The sequence below is a fragment of the Triturus cristatus genome, chromosome 8 (genome assembly GCF_964204655.1).
Source record: "Triturus cristatus chromosome 8, aTriCri1.1, whole genome shotgun sequence".
Classification (NCBI taxonomy): domain Eukaryota; kingdom Metazoa; phylum Chordata; class Amphibia; order Caudata; family Salamandridae; genus Triturus; species Triturus cristatus.
In genome coordinates, this window is record NC_140591.1 from 390,940,927 (window position 1) to 390,955,533 (window position 14,607).

The following is a 14,607-nucleotide window of genomic DNA, read 5'->3' on the forward strand; positions in this document are numbered from 1 at the left end:
CTCCATGGTCACAGGTAAAAAACTATAGAATATGAGGAAAAACGGACTACTGCTTGGAAAAATATTAGTAAAATATATTTTTACTACTCTGCCTGTTCTTCACAGCTGGGAAGAGGATGATCTTAGCAAAGTTAAGATTTTGTCAGTACTATTTTTAGAAAAAAAATCTGTCTTGGAAAGCACTTTTTTCCTATTTCTGAAAATAAAACCCTTGTTGTTATATAGGTGGCTGTATTCTCAGTTCCCTCTAGAAAAATCCACAAGTCCTGGCATTAGAATCCCCAACATGGCATTGCCTCCATGGAAAGGCAGCTTTCCGCTGCCATCCTAATACGGTTGGCGGTGTCTAACAGACACCGCCACCATCGCATGCCCATTTTCCGGCCAGTAACCTGAGTGATAGGTGGAAAACCGGTGGACGGTCTTTCCGTCCACTGGGGTCCCCCCTGCCATACTAATATGGCGGGGGAAATGGGTGGCGGGCGGGGACGGATGTAGGGTGGATCGCCACCACCATGCAGGTCGTGGTGATCCGCCCTACATCCCAATGGGCCCCATAGAGTAGAAAATCGAGAGAGGGAAAAGTAGGGCGACCATGACAAAAATTATGCCCTTTCATACAGTAACATTTCTGGGTGGGTTTCGATCAGCTTACACCAAATGTTTGGAAGGCTTTCTTTTTTACAGTTTTTCCAGGATGGATATTTTAAGTAGTGGGCACTGAAGCCTTACAGATTTCAGGGAAACTATGAACTTTATGAGACCTGCTTTTATGCTTCTGTCCTACCCAGTCCCTGCATGAGATTATGTTCACTCATTCAATTTTCCACTTGTTTGTTGTGTTCTTGAATGTCCCCATTTCTAAGTCCCGGAATACCTGCTTTGTGGATTCCTGGATCTCCAGATATAATTGTTGAATATCAGGACTTGTTTGCAGTGTCCCCCTACTTTCTGCCCCATTTGAGACCCCACAATGCTGTTTTTCCCACTCTGAGAGTGTCATGGGCTCTGCTTGGCAGGCCAAGGGCCAGTGCTATTTTTTTTAAAAACATATCTTTATTGTTTTTTTTTGTTTTCTCCTTCTCATTACACTTTGCATGACAATACAGAATAATCAAGAGCAACATGTAGATCCGCATGATACAACCGTGTTAAATCACTGTGCAGGACAACGCTAAACATTACAGAGGCATAGTCAGTGTGTGCCATAGCTCTCACATGCAGCATCAGCAAATGGTAAACCATGCAATTTTATGATTGCCTGCTCACTCTTCTGAACCCCTATTACTAGTTTGCAGTTGAAATCACTAGCTCTATGTCTTAGCATAATTTATTTTTAAACAATATGATAATACACAGCATATACACCGTCAGTAGATGTAATGGAAATCGATGTACAGTCGCTTCTATACCCAACAGAAGTGTTTTGCAATAGAAAAGAAGGAGAGGAGATGGGGATGCACCAATAAGACATATATTATCCAATGAACGTCAACTAACAACATACTAAAAATAAAGACATAAGGGGGCTGTCATTGATTAAGAAATGTGATAATCTTTGCTGGACTGTGTATAGGACGGTGTACCTCCGCCATCGCAGTGGAGGAGTACGTCAAGGCGGGGCTCGGACTCATAGAACTTCTGAGGGGCAGTGTTATGTTGATGGATATTCTGTCAGGAAAGGGTGTGGGGTTCTCCACATCCAATTACAACTTAGTTGTAATTCCTAACAGTTGGTGAATCCCATCCACTGATGTTGTATCCCTCGTGAGCCGGGACCGCTAGCATACGCACTATGTGGCATCCGGGTGAGCATCGTGCACGACCCCTTCTCCCTCATTGTTGAACGCTGAGAGTATAGTGTCCCAGCATTGCGCAATGGGGAATTTGTGTAGCCCTGCTGTTTCCTCCCTGTGTAATGCTGTGCTTTCCGCCTGAGCCCAGATCGTAAGTGATCTCTTCCAGCTGATCGGTTCAGGGGGATCTGAGTGTTTCCACCTTTTTGTAATCAAGCGCTTTGCAACTATCAGCCCCAAGTCTCTGAACCGTGATGTTACATTGTTTTTCTTGGTCTTACATAAATTCCCAGTATACAAACCTCCCATGATGGCGGTAAGGATGTGTCTGTGCAGAGTGCTAGGGATGTGGTGACTTTGCGCCAATAGCTTTGGAGGGAACCACAGGACCATAACATATGCAGTAGGTCTGCATCATGCCGCTGACAGCGCGGGCACTCAGAAGTAGCAATTTTGAAGTATCTGTTAATTTTGTCGGGGTAGAGATACGCCCTGTGCAAGATGTATGTTTGTATTAATTTGAATTTGGAACTTCTCGGTATATAAATGGGGCAGGCCAGGATATGACCCCATTCCTTATTAGTCTAGGGTTGGCTGCGATCTGCCTCCCAGCAGGCACGGAGGGACGTCATTGGTTTCAACATGTGTGTAAGTAAGGCCATCACCAGCCAATGTACTATGTGCGACCCCGCCCCCATGACGTGCAGATACTGTATTAATAAGTGCATTGGGGGCTCAGTCGTTAGATCTCCCCAAAGAGTCGACAAGGCTCTCACTAAAGATGTGTAGTAAGAATTGCCCTACAGGTAAGTCAGTTTCATCCGCCAGAGCTTCTAATGTTAATAGCACGCCGTCCCTATAGAGGTCGCCTAGAGTGTCTACGCCTGCCGTGCACCAATGTATGAGAGCCTCCTCTGCAGTACCTGCTCTCCCCCTTGGTGATGTATGGATGGCTGAGAAAAGCCTTCAGCCTTTCCTGACTATAATGGCAGATAACTTAGGAGTGATAGCTCATTTATTTATCTTTCTCTCAAGTTGACCTTCTTGCCAGGATCCAGATGTAACCTACTGAAATTATCGCACACTCTTTTTGATGATGTCCCTGATTCTTTCCTGGGCGCTCTAAAATATTGGAGGTGCTAGATTCAAAGACATTAGTTTTTGACTAAAAAATAATTTCTTCTGCACCAAATTAATATTTCTCATCTATTTATAAAGCTTCAAGCTATGCTGCATGCCACAGGTTTTGTTTCATTGTGGATCGAGGCAAAACATATTGCTAGGATGACGCATCACATTCATCAGGAACGGATTAAGAAAGAAGGCAGGGGATTTCATAACCAAAGGGTTTCTGACAATCTCTGATCATGTTCCAACAGAAGCGAGTCCTCTGCTATGGTGGAGGAGCGTAGCCTCCCTGCAAGCGACAGCATCTGCAAACCTTGAAAAATAAATTGATAATAAAGCATGTTTATTATTGCTTTATGTTTCTCAATAGCGTCAAGTCTAGGGAGAAACATAAAACAACAAAAGACATGCTTTATTATCAATTTATTTTTCAAGGTTTGCAGCAGCTGATGCTGGCATGGGGGCGGCGCTCCTCCCCCATAGCGGAGGAGCCCCCTCTGTTGTTGGAAGTGCTAATCCAGGCAGCTCAAACCAATCCTGGTGCGGCTCTCATGCATAAGAACAATGTTAGGATTGGCCGCAGGGCAGTCTGGGAGCCTGTGCGTGCAGTGGAGCCAGAAGAGAGATGATGCAGCGGGCATTCAGGTACGTTTTTTTCTGCTGTTGTTGTTTTTTACTTTGCCACCCCCCCCCCCGCGCTCCACCACTTTTCACCGACTCCAGCGGTGTCTGCCCAATATTCATTCTACAAAGTGGTCCCATTGAGCATGATCGCGTGGCTTTAAATCAAAGCAGTTTAGCCATCGACACAGGAGCTTTACGGGATGTCCATATTTAACAATCCTTTATTTAGGGGGAAATTATTAGATATATATTGCTGTTTGATTTGTTTTTTGGTAGTGGTGTAAGATAGTAGACTCTAACTGGATTAGGCATGCAGGACACACACACGGGCTGGGAGGAGTAACTCCGTTTATTAGTACCAATTATCGGGAGCGCCGGAGCGGAGCTCCTTACAGGTTGAATTCGGCGCGCTAATGCCGATCGCTAGAACATGGCCGCTAAGGGATGTCCGCTGACGTCACACGCAGTGTGCGTCGCAGACTAGACCGCTACACCACATCTCCCCCTTCATAAACATTAAGGCTAATGCCAGTCTTCCCACCAACAACACAACAAAACTTCCCCATGGAACAGTCTTACTTGTGGTCCATACTGAACTCCTCGAACCTTCGGGGTAACATTACTCTTCTCCCACATCGTGTCCTTGCACTGCGCCCACCTGGGATCGGGGTGGTCTCTACCCCATCCAAGCAGGATGTTTCGCCATCTCCTCCTAGTCCTGACCCACACCCTTCCGTTGCCTCCTGCTCCTCCGGGGTGTCTGGTACGGGTCCTGTGCTGTCTTCCCTTCTTTGTCGCCATGTTCCCGACCAGGGACTTTCTTCTCCCTCGCTAGATCTCCTCCTCGCTGCGCCTGAGTCCCTCTGGGCACTGGCCGCACCTTTGTCACCCGACTCCTCTCCGGGTTCCTTCTCACTGGCTCGAGTGCATCTCGCCATACGGTCTTGGGACCATATCTTCCCATCGCTGAGCAGGGCTGATCTGGAGTAGGGCTCTACCACTCGAAACGGGGACGTGAATTTGCTGTCTCCCTTCTTCCCTTGCGTGGCCAATTTGACTCTGACCCACTCCCCCTTCTCAAGGGCGACCTCCTTCGTGTTGTGTCTTTTGTCATAGTATTCAGTGTACGCCGCCTGTGCTCTCTCCAGGTTCCTGCGTACAACTGCGGGGGACCAATGGCTTTGTACAGTAAGTCGTTTCCACGCCACGTTATCCTACGTGAAGGGCTCCCTCCCTCTGAGTACACGGAAGGGGCTGTAGCCCGTGGAGGTGGGTGTTATACGGTAGGCCCACAACAAACGCTTCAACTCCTTCTCCCAGTTGACTCCTTGGCTGATCGCCGCCTGCACCGACCCCATTATTACTCTGTCAAATCTCTCTACCGCTCCGTTTCCCGCGGGGTGATAAATCGGCGTGTGCCTGACGGCAATGCCGTTCCTGTCCATGAATGCCTCCCACTTTGCTGATGTGAATTGTGGGCCATTGTTACTTAGGATCGCCTTGGGGATTCCTTCCCTGATGAACACGTCCGTGAGAAACTCCAATATCGTTTCTGTCTCCGCATTGTCATGCACATGGACTTCCGGCCATTTGGAGTACCGGTCAATGACCACCGTGAGGTATTTCTGGCCTCCTTGAGAGTCTTGTATGGGGCCCAGCACGTCTATGGAGACCTCTTCCCACGGGTTCTCGGGGCAATCAAAGCGACCTAGGGGCGGACGTAGCACTCTTTGGGTCTTATCCGCGTTGCTGCACTGCTCGCACGCCCTCACGTGTCGTTCCACCTCCATGTCTATACCTGGCCACCAGTAGTCTTCTTTCGTTCTCCCCTTCGTCTTTACTATCCCTAAATGGCCTTCGTGGGCGATGGCAACAATGCGTGGCCTCAGCGTGTGAGGAGGGACTACTTTGCTCCCTCGTAACAAGAACCAGGGTTGGTCCCCTATGGACAGTTCTTCACGGACCTCCCAGTATTGCTTCAGTTCTTCTTCCAGTAGCCTCTTGTCCGGCCATCCCTCGGTGACGTATGCCTTGACTGCTCTCGTTTTCTCGTCCCTTCCATACTCTGTCTCCCATTCCTGTCCGCTTATGGCCCTCTCGTGATCTCCGGTGAACGCCACGGCATACTCCTTCCATCCACCTTCGTCCTGGGCCTCCGTAACTTCCTTGGATGCTGCCCTGCTCAGAAAGTCGGCCACCTTGTTCTTGTGCCCCGGCAGGTACTCCACGTCATATACATAGTCTAGGAGTCTCAGCGTCATCTTGGCGATTCTAGGAGTGGCATGTTCGTGTCCACTGGAAGTGAGGACCTTTACCAGCGGTTTGTGGTGCGTGCGCAGTACGAACCTTCCTCCCCACAGGAATTGCCGGAACCTCTCCATCGCCCACACCACTGCACTGCGAGCATTTCCTTCTCAATGACGCTGAACTTGCTCTCGTTTGGAGCCAATGTACGGGAGGCAAAGCTGATCGTGTTGGTTGCCCCCTCGCTGGTTCTCTTTGCGAGTACTGCTCCTAGGCCCCGGTCGCTGGCGTCCGTGGTCAGCACTGTGAGCGCCAAGGGGTCGAAGCCTTGAATGGGCACCGCCTCGCTGATGTGTTTCTTCACCTTTTCGAACTCTTGTTTTTGTTCCTCCGTCCAGTGGAACGTGAGTTTGTCCTTGAGCAGTGACCTCATGTGGTGGGTCTTAGAGGCGAAGTGCGGCACAAGCTTGCTATAAAATTCCGATATGCCTAAGAATGTTCGGATGTCTTCCTTGTTCAAGGGCGTGGGCGCTTCTTTGATAGCTGCCACGTTGGACGCTTTGGGTTTGATGCCTTCCTGGCTGATCTCGTGCCCTAAATACGTAACCTTGACCATGCCGAACTTGCACTTGTCCCATTGGCCCGTGAGTCCATTCTGTTTTAGTACCGTGAGCACTTCTGCCAGCTTTCTGTCGTGATCCGCCTGTGACGTCCCCATGACCAAGATGTCGTCTTGGAAATATTGGATGCCAGCTTTCTTATGGAACAGTCGGTACATAAGCTTCTGGAAGACTGCCGCCGCTGAGGCGAGGCCAAAGGGCATCCGTAAAAATTTGTAGCATCCGAAGGGTGTGATGAAAGACGTCAAGTGGTTGCATGATGGGTGCAGGGCAATCTGGTGGTAGGCCGACGTCAAGTCTACAGTGGAGAACCATTTAGCTCCTTGGGTCTTGGCCAACATCTCGTTGATCCTGGGGAGGGGGAATTTGTCCACCACGATGTTTTTATTAAGCTCCCTTAGATCCACACATAGCCTCACCTTCCCGTTAGGTTTCTGCGCCACCACCAGGGGTGCCAGCCACTCCGCGTTATAAATCGCCTCTATCACCCCATTGTCCTCCAGTCTTTGCAGTTCTTCTTGTACCGCTGCCCTAGTCCGAAATGGGATGTTGCGCGCTTTGTGCGACACTGGGCGGGCTCCTTCTTTCAGGCATATCTTGTGCGTGAACTTCGCTAGGCGACCAATGGAGTCCTTGAAGACTTCCGGGAATTCTTCCTTCCACCGCTGTGCCTCCTGGTCCGGACCGTCTTCGGTCATGAGCACTTGCGTGCATCCCCCTGGGTTCAGTTTTATTCCTAACTCCCCCTGGTCCTTCCAGCCCAATGCTGACGGTCCTTTCTCTGCCACGTATAGTTTTCCCTCGCATGTCCTGCCCTTGAAGTCAAAAGTGAGCGGGCAATACCCTACCATGGGTATGGGCTCCCCGGTGAACGTTACCGGATGGATGTCAGTCGGTTTGAGGCGATACTTTGTACGTGAGGCAAAGTCTTCTTCCCATACCTTCCTCCTTATGATCGTATAGGGCGATCCCGAGTCCGCCACCATGGTGACCCGTACTCCTCCTATACACATGTCGCACTTGGGTTTCTTCTCCACCGAGCTCTCTATGCCCAGTATTTGTTCTTCTACTATTAAGATCTCATCGTCTTCCTCAGGGTTCTCCTCTTCTACCCCTCTGCCTGTATCTTGTGCCACATACTTCACTTGCTGCCGCTGGGCTTTCCTCCGGCATACTTTTTCGTAGTGACCGAGCAACCCACAGTATGCGCACTTCGCACCGAATGCCGGACAGCCCTGGTCGTTGGCGGCATGGGTGCCACTCCCGCACCTGTAGCACGCATTCATGCTCCACTGTCGCTGTCCTTGGGGTCTCGCATTTTGAGCATTGACCCATCTGTAGTTCCTCGTGCCTTGTTGTCCCGTGGGCGCCTTGCTGTCCATGACCTTCCGATCTTCCACTTTGCACACAGCTAGCTCTGGCTGGCGTTCTCGTTTGGCCGCTTCCGCGCACCTTCTGGTCAGCTCCGCTTTCTTCACCATGGATACGACCGTTTTCACTGGGGCATCGCCGTTGGCCCACAGTTTATCTTGGATGGACGTGTTTACCGTGTTCATGATGATCTGGTCTCTGATTATCTCTTCCTGCAAGGTCCCAAATTTGCACGTCAACGCCAGTTTTTGCAGTGCCGCCACGTATTCGTCAACCGTCTCCCCTTTGTTTTGTGCCCTGTGGTAGAAGTTGTACCGGTCTATTGCAGTGCACACTGCCGGGCAGTAGTGGGCATCCAGGTCTTCAATTGCGTGTTGGAACACATTGTCGTTGTCCGCTGGTCTCACTTCCTTCACCAGGTCTTCATACACCCTTTGTCCCGCCGGGCCCAAATGATGGAGCAGGATCTTCTTCTTCCTCGAGCTCGTGAATGCTGTCTCGCCCTCCTCTTCTAATGCCGCTATATAATTAAGGAAATACCTCTTCCAATCCTCCCATGGCATCTCAGGTTCCCCGACCTTAGTGAGGAAGGGCACTGGATTTGTCAAGGAAAACGTTTGCAAACTCATCTTCCCGCCGGGACTGTGGCGTCGACAACTTGCGGCGGAATTTCCAGGCAAACTGGGCGCTTGGGCGCTTCTGCTCCCCCTTGCGTCATCCAGGCCGGACTCTTCTCCATCCGAATGGTCAGCACTGGTGTCTGCCAGCTTGTGGGGTCTCTACCCCCTCTTCGGGGCACGATTAGCGCTGTCCTGTCGCACGTGGCACGGTTTGACGGTGCGCGCCCCTTCACCAGGCTCACTTCCGGTGGCGGTTCCAAATGGCACCTTCTCCGCCGCGCCGCGCGCTCTCCGCTGCTCTGACGCACCCCCAATGGTATCCTCTGATGTGCCCAGCCTGTGCTCTGCCACCACGTGGGTATAGGGTGCGTGTGGGGCCCCCTCGTCACCACCTCATTGCCATTGACAGTTCGGGCTGGACTGTTCCCATGAGGCACAGGGTCAGACTGATTTGCATATGGCCATGTCTGAACTGGGGTGGCAGAGTGGGCTAAAGAACGGTGATGGATCAAACCCAGATCTGTTGACTGGGTGTGAGTGTTTGATTGGTTCTGATGCTCCGTCCATCACCACCCCCTTTTGTACCGCTTTGTTCGCCATAAGTTGGCAGGGTATGCTCAGACGTGAGTCCCTTGCTCACTTTGCCACTGGATTCAAGCAAACCTGGCTGAAGACGGCTGAAATGCCAGAAACTGGTCCTAGGAAGCTTGTTTCCGGTCCAGGGAAGGCATGGCTTGGCAGTTCGGGCTGGACTGTTCCCATGAGGCACAGGGTCAGACTGATTTGCATATGGCCAGTCTGAACTGGGGTGGCAGAGTGGGCTGAAGAACGGTGATGGATAAAACCCAGATCTGTTGACTGGGTGTGAGTGTTTGATTGGTTCTGATGCTCCGTCCATCACCACCCCCTTTTGTACCGCTTTGTTCGCCATAAGTTGGCAGGGTATGCTCAGACGTGAGTCCCTTGCTCACTTTGCCACTGGATTCAAGCAAGCCTGGCTGAATATGGCTGAAATGCCAGAAACCGGTCCTAGGAAGCTTGTTTCCGGTCCAGGGAAGGCATGGCTTGGCAGTTCGGGCTGGACTGTTCCCATGAGGCACAGGGTCAGACTGATTTGCATATGGCCATGTCTGAACTGGGGTGGCAGAGTGGGCTAAAGAACGGTGATGGATCAAACCCAGATCTGTTGACTGGGTGTGAGTGTTTGATTGGTTCTGATGCTCCGTCCATCACCACCCCCGTTTGTACCGCTTTGTTCGCCATAAGTTGGCAGGGTATGCTCAGACGTGAGTCCCTTGCTCACTTTGCCACTGGATTCAAGCAAGCCTGGCTGAAGACGGCTGAAATGCCAGAAACCGGTCCGAGGAAGCTTGTTTCCGGTCCAGGGAAGGCATGGCTTGGCAGTTCGGGCTGGACTGTTCCCATGAGGCACAGGGTCAGACTGATTTGCATATGGCCATGTCTGAACTAGGGTGGCAGAGTGGGCTAAAGAACGGTGATGGATCAAACCCAGATCTGTTGACTGGGTGTGAGTGTTTGATTGGTTCTGATGCTCCGTCCATCACCACCCCCTTTTGTACCGCTTTGTTCGCCATAAGTTGGCAGGGTATGCTTAGACGTGAGTCCCTTGCTCACTTTGCCACTGGATTCAAGCAAGCCTGGCTGAAGACGGCTGAAATGCCAGAAACCGGTCCTAGGAAGCTTGTTTCCGGTCCAGGGAAGGCATGGCTTGGCAGTTCGGGCTGGACTGTTCCCATGAGGCACAGGGTCAGACTGATTTGCATATGGCCATGTCTGAACTGGGGTGGCAGAGTGGGCTAAAGAATGGTGATGGATCAAACCCAGATCTGTTGACTGGGTGTGAGTGTTTGATTGGTTTTGATGCTACGTCCATCACCACCCCCTTTTGTACCGCTTTGTTCGCCATAAGTTGGCAGGGTATGCTCAGACGTGAGTCCCTTGCTCACTTTGCCACTGGATTCAAGCAAGCCTGGCTGAAGACGGCTGAAATGCCAGAAACTGGTCCTAGGAAGCTTGTTTCCGGTCCAGGGAAGGCATGGCTTGGCAGTTCGGGCTGGACTGTTCCCATGAGGCACAGGGTCAGACTGATTTGCATATGGCCATGTCTGAACTAGGGTGGCAGAGTGGGCTAAAGAACGGTGATGGATCAAACCCAGATCTGTTGACTGGGTGTGAGTGTTTGATTGGTTCTGATGCTACGTCCATCACCACCCCCTTTTGTACCGCTTTGTTCGCCATAAGTTGGCAGGGTATGCTCAGACGTGAGTCCCTTGCTCACTTTGCCACTGGATTCAAGCAAGCCTGGCTGAAGACGGCTGAAATGCCAGAAACCGGTCCTAGGAAGCTTGTTTCCGGTCCAGGGAAGGCATGGCTTGGCAGTTCGGGCTGGACTGTTCCCATGAGGCACAGGGTCAGACTGATTTGCATATGGCCATGTCTGAACTGGGGTGGCAGAGTGGGCTAAAGAACGGTGATGGATCAAACCCAGATCTGTTGACAGGGTGTGAGTGTTTGATTGGTTCTGATGCTCCGTCCATCACCACCCCCTTTTGTACCGCTGGGCTTTCCTCCGGCATACTTTTTCGTAGTGACCGAGCAACCCACAGTATGCGCACTTCGCACCGAATGCCGGACAGCCCTTGTCATTGGCGGCATGGGTGCCACTCCCGCACCTGTAGCACGCATTCGTGCTCCACTGTCGCTGTCCTTGGGGTCTCGCATTTTGAGCATTGACGCGTCTGTAGTTCCTCGTGCCTTGTTGTCCCGTGGGCGCCTTGCTGTCTATGACCTTCCGATCTTCCACTTTGCACACAGCTAGCTCTGGCTGGCGTTCTCGTTTGGCCGCTTCCGCGCACCTTCTGGTCAGCTCCGCTTTCTTCACCATGGATATGACCGTTTTCACTGGGGCATCGCCGTTGGCCCACAGTTTATCTTGGATGGACGTGTTTACCGTGTGCATGATGATCTGGTCTCTGATTAGCTCTTCGTGCAAGGTCCCAAATTTGCACGTCAACGCCAGTTTTTGCAGTGCCGCTACGTATTCGTCAACCGTCTCCCCTTTGTTTTGTGCCCTGTGGTAGAAGTTGTACCGGTCTATTGCAGTGCACACTGCCGGGCGGTAGTGGGCATCCAGGTCTTCAATTGCGTGGTGGAACACATTGTCGTCGTCCGCTGGTCTCACTTCCTTCACCAGGTCTTCATACACCCTTTGTCCCGCCGGGCCCAAATGATGGAGCAGGATCTTCTTCTTCCTCGAGCTCGTGAATGCTGTCTCGCCCTCCTCTTCTAATGCCGCTATATAATTAAGGAAATACCTCTTCCAATCCTCCCATGGCATCTCAGGTTCCCCGACCTTAGTGAGGAAGGGCACTGGATTTGTCAAGGAAAACGTTTGCGAACTCATCTTCCCGCCGGGACTGTGGCGTCGACAACTTGCGGCGGAATTTCCAGGCAAACTGGGCGCTTGGGCGCTTCTGCTCCCCCTTGCGTCATCCAGGCCGGACTCTTCTCCATCCGAATGGTCAGCACTGGTGTCTGCCAGCTTGTGGGGTCTCTACCCCCCCCTTCGGGGCACGATTAGCGCTGTCCTGTTGCACGTGGCGCGGTTTGACGGTGCGCGCCCCTTCACCAGGCTCACTTCCGGTGGCGGTGTCCAAACGGCGCCTTCTCCCCCGCGCCGCGCGCTCTCCGCTGCTCTGCTGCGCCCCCAATGGTATCCTCTGATGTGCCCAGCCTGTGCTCTGCCACCACGTGGGTATAGGGTGCGTGTGGGGCCCCCTCGTCACCACCTCATTGCCATTGTAAGATAGTAGACTCTAACTGGATTAGGCATGAAGGACACACACACGGGCTGGGAGGAGTAACTCCGTTTATTAGTACCAATTATCGGGAGCGCCAGAGCGGAGCTCCTTACAGGTTGAATTCGGCGCGCTAATGCCGATCGCTAGAACATGGCCGCTACGGGATGTCCGCTGACGTCACACGCAGTGTGCGTCGCAGACTAGACCGCTACACCACAAGTGGATGCTTGTATCGGGACAAAGCATCTCCTCCCTCTCTCAGAAGAAATGACACAAGGAACAGAGAGTTTAGAGTAGGAAATCAAGCCAGTACAATATAGTGTGCACTCTAGTGGCAGCTTCAAGCCCACCTTTTCAAGGCATTTTCTGAAATCTGTGTCGATCCTTGTACTGGGTATATTTAGACTTAGTATTAGCGGCTATTTTAATGGAAATTTCTATTCGCTGACATGCTGTGAAATTATTTTAGCATGTATGTAAATGAGGTTCTCTAACATAGGAGGATTAAAATAAAATGCACTTCTAAATGTCTTATTAATTAATTAAATATTTAAGATCACAGGTGTGGCCAGTAAACACTTGCATTCTATAAACCCATTTTTGGATGCATTTGAAAAAAAAGAGTTATGGTAAATCTTTTTTAGCATTCACTTGCAATATTCATAATATTTTTATTTCTACTAAGTTTGCGGCAGGGGCGGCTCCTCTGCTAAGGGAGGGGGGGGCATCGCCCTACTGCTTTTCTGCATGGAAAAAAGGCAATATAAAATGATAATAAAGAGATGTTATTATAATTTGTTTCTGTGTTGGGGCTGTTTTGTGGGGCTGGGCTAGGCTGCACAGGTGGGAGGAGTGGTGGCACACTCCTAAGTATGCATGAATATTTGGCCAGCCCTCTGGTTCCGGCCAAACATTTATGCGCACTTTGGATGTTCACACCCAGGGTAGGGAACATGCCCAGGCTTCCATTCTCTATCTGAGCGTGGAACCATGGCACTCAGATGAATCACAACGCTGCATAGCTGCATTGTGATTGGCTTAGGGGAGCCTATCCTGCTTCCTGATCCAACAGAAACCAGGAAGAGGACGTAAGTGAGGCAGCGGCCAGCCAGCCAGCAGGTAAGTGATTTCTTAATTTTTATTTTCTCCCCCTTTTTCCCCCTAGCCTGCCCACTACTGATTCACGGGGGCTGCCGCGACTGGTTTCCTGAGAGTCCTTTAAGTCTATATAATCACTAATTGTTCAAAAGAATTCAAAACCACATGCAGCGGTGTGATTTAATAGCATCAACATTAATCAAGTTGGATGCCTTTTTGTAGTCCTCTAGGAAATCAGGACCCTCGCTAGAAACCATACATTTATGGAAAAGTGAAGTAAAAAGAATCCAAAAGATCATTATGTTCAGAGATGGCAGGAAAAATTAGCACAGGAACCTTGAAGTGATTGGTTATAAGCCTAACACGCATTCAGTAAGCAGAGTCTTTCAAAATTAAGGGGAGCTGGATTATAGTAGGACTATGATGTTTTACTGCTAAATTTTCATCTGTTAAAATCAATGAACATATGATCTAATGTTCAATCCATTTATCTTTTCTGCGACTCATGCCTGAGGCAGTCCATAGAAGTATTCAAAGAAACACCTTTTACATACTCAATGCTTTTATATTTTAGCATTTTTTATGCCTGGCTACACTTCAATTCTTCCAGAACCTTTCGTCACTATTTGCTCATATTGCCTTATGTTATGTCATGGTATATAATGCTATGTTGTGTTATGTAATAAAGGATTAAAGAATTTGACATCTATTCCCATAAAAATGGCTCTTTGGCGCTGAAACTGAAAGTTGCATTGGTAATGGATTCTAATGTTACCCTCAGTGAAGTACAACGAAGCTTTCAGAACCAACTAAGGGCCTCATTTATGAGGAATTGGCGTCGGTCTGTGTCGCAAGTGTTCTTGCTGTGCTGCCCTACACCAATGTGAAAGGACAGGAATGCACTGTATTTATGAAATACGGTTCATTCATGTCCTTTCCCACTGCGCTGGTGAACAACTTGCACCTAACACCAACGTAGGCACCCTTGAACTATGGTGCAAGAGTGCCACTATTGCAGGCAGGATTTATTTTGTGCAGGAAGGGGCGTCTTCCTCCACAATGCAATCCCAAGAGGAATTTAGCCTCTTTCTGTGTGTGCTCCAAAATGCAGCACACATGGAAAGAGGAAAAAAGGAGGAGAAATAATAATATTTCTCCTTGTTACTCCTTCTCTGGGGAGGCATAAGGTTTTGGAACATCCCCAGGTTTACGTGATGAAATAAATCTGGGCCAGCGTCAAAATCCATGAGTGTTGTGTGGAAAACCCCACTGCAGCGCCCATGGA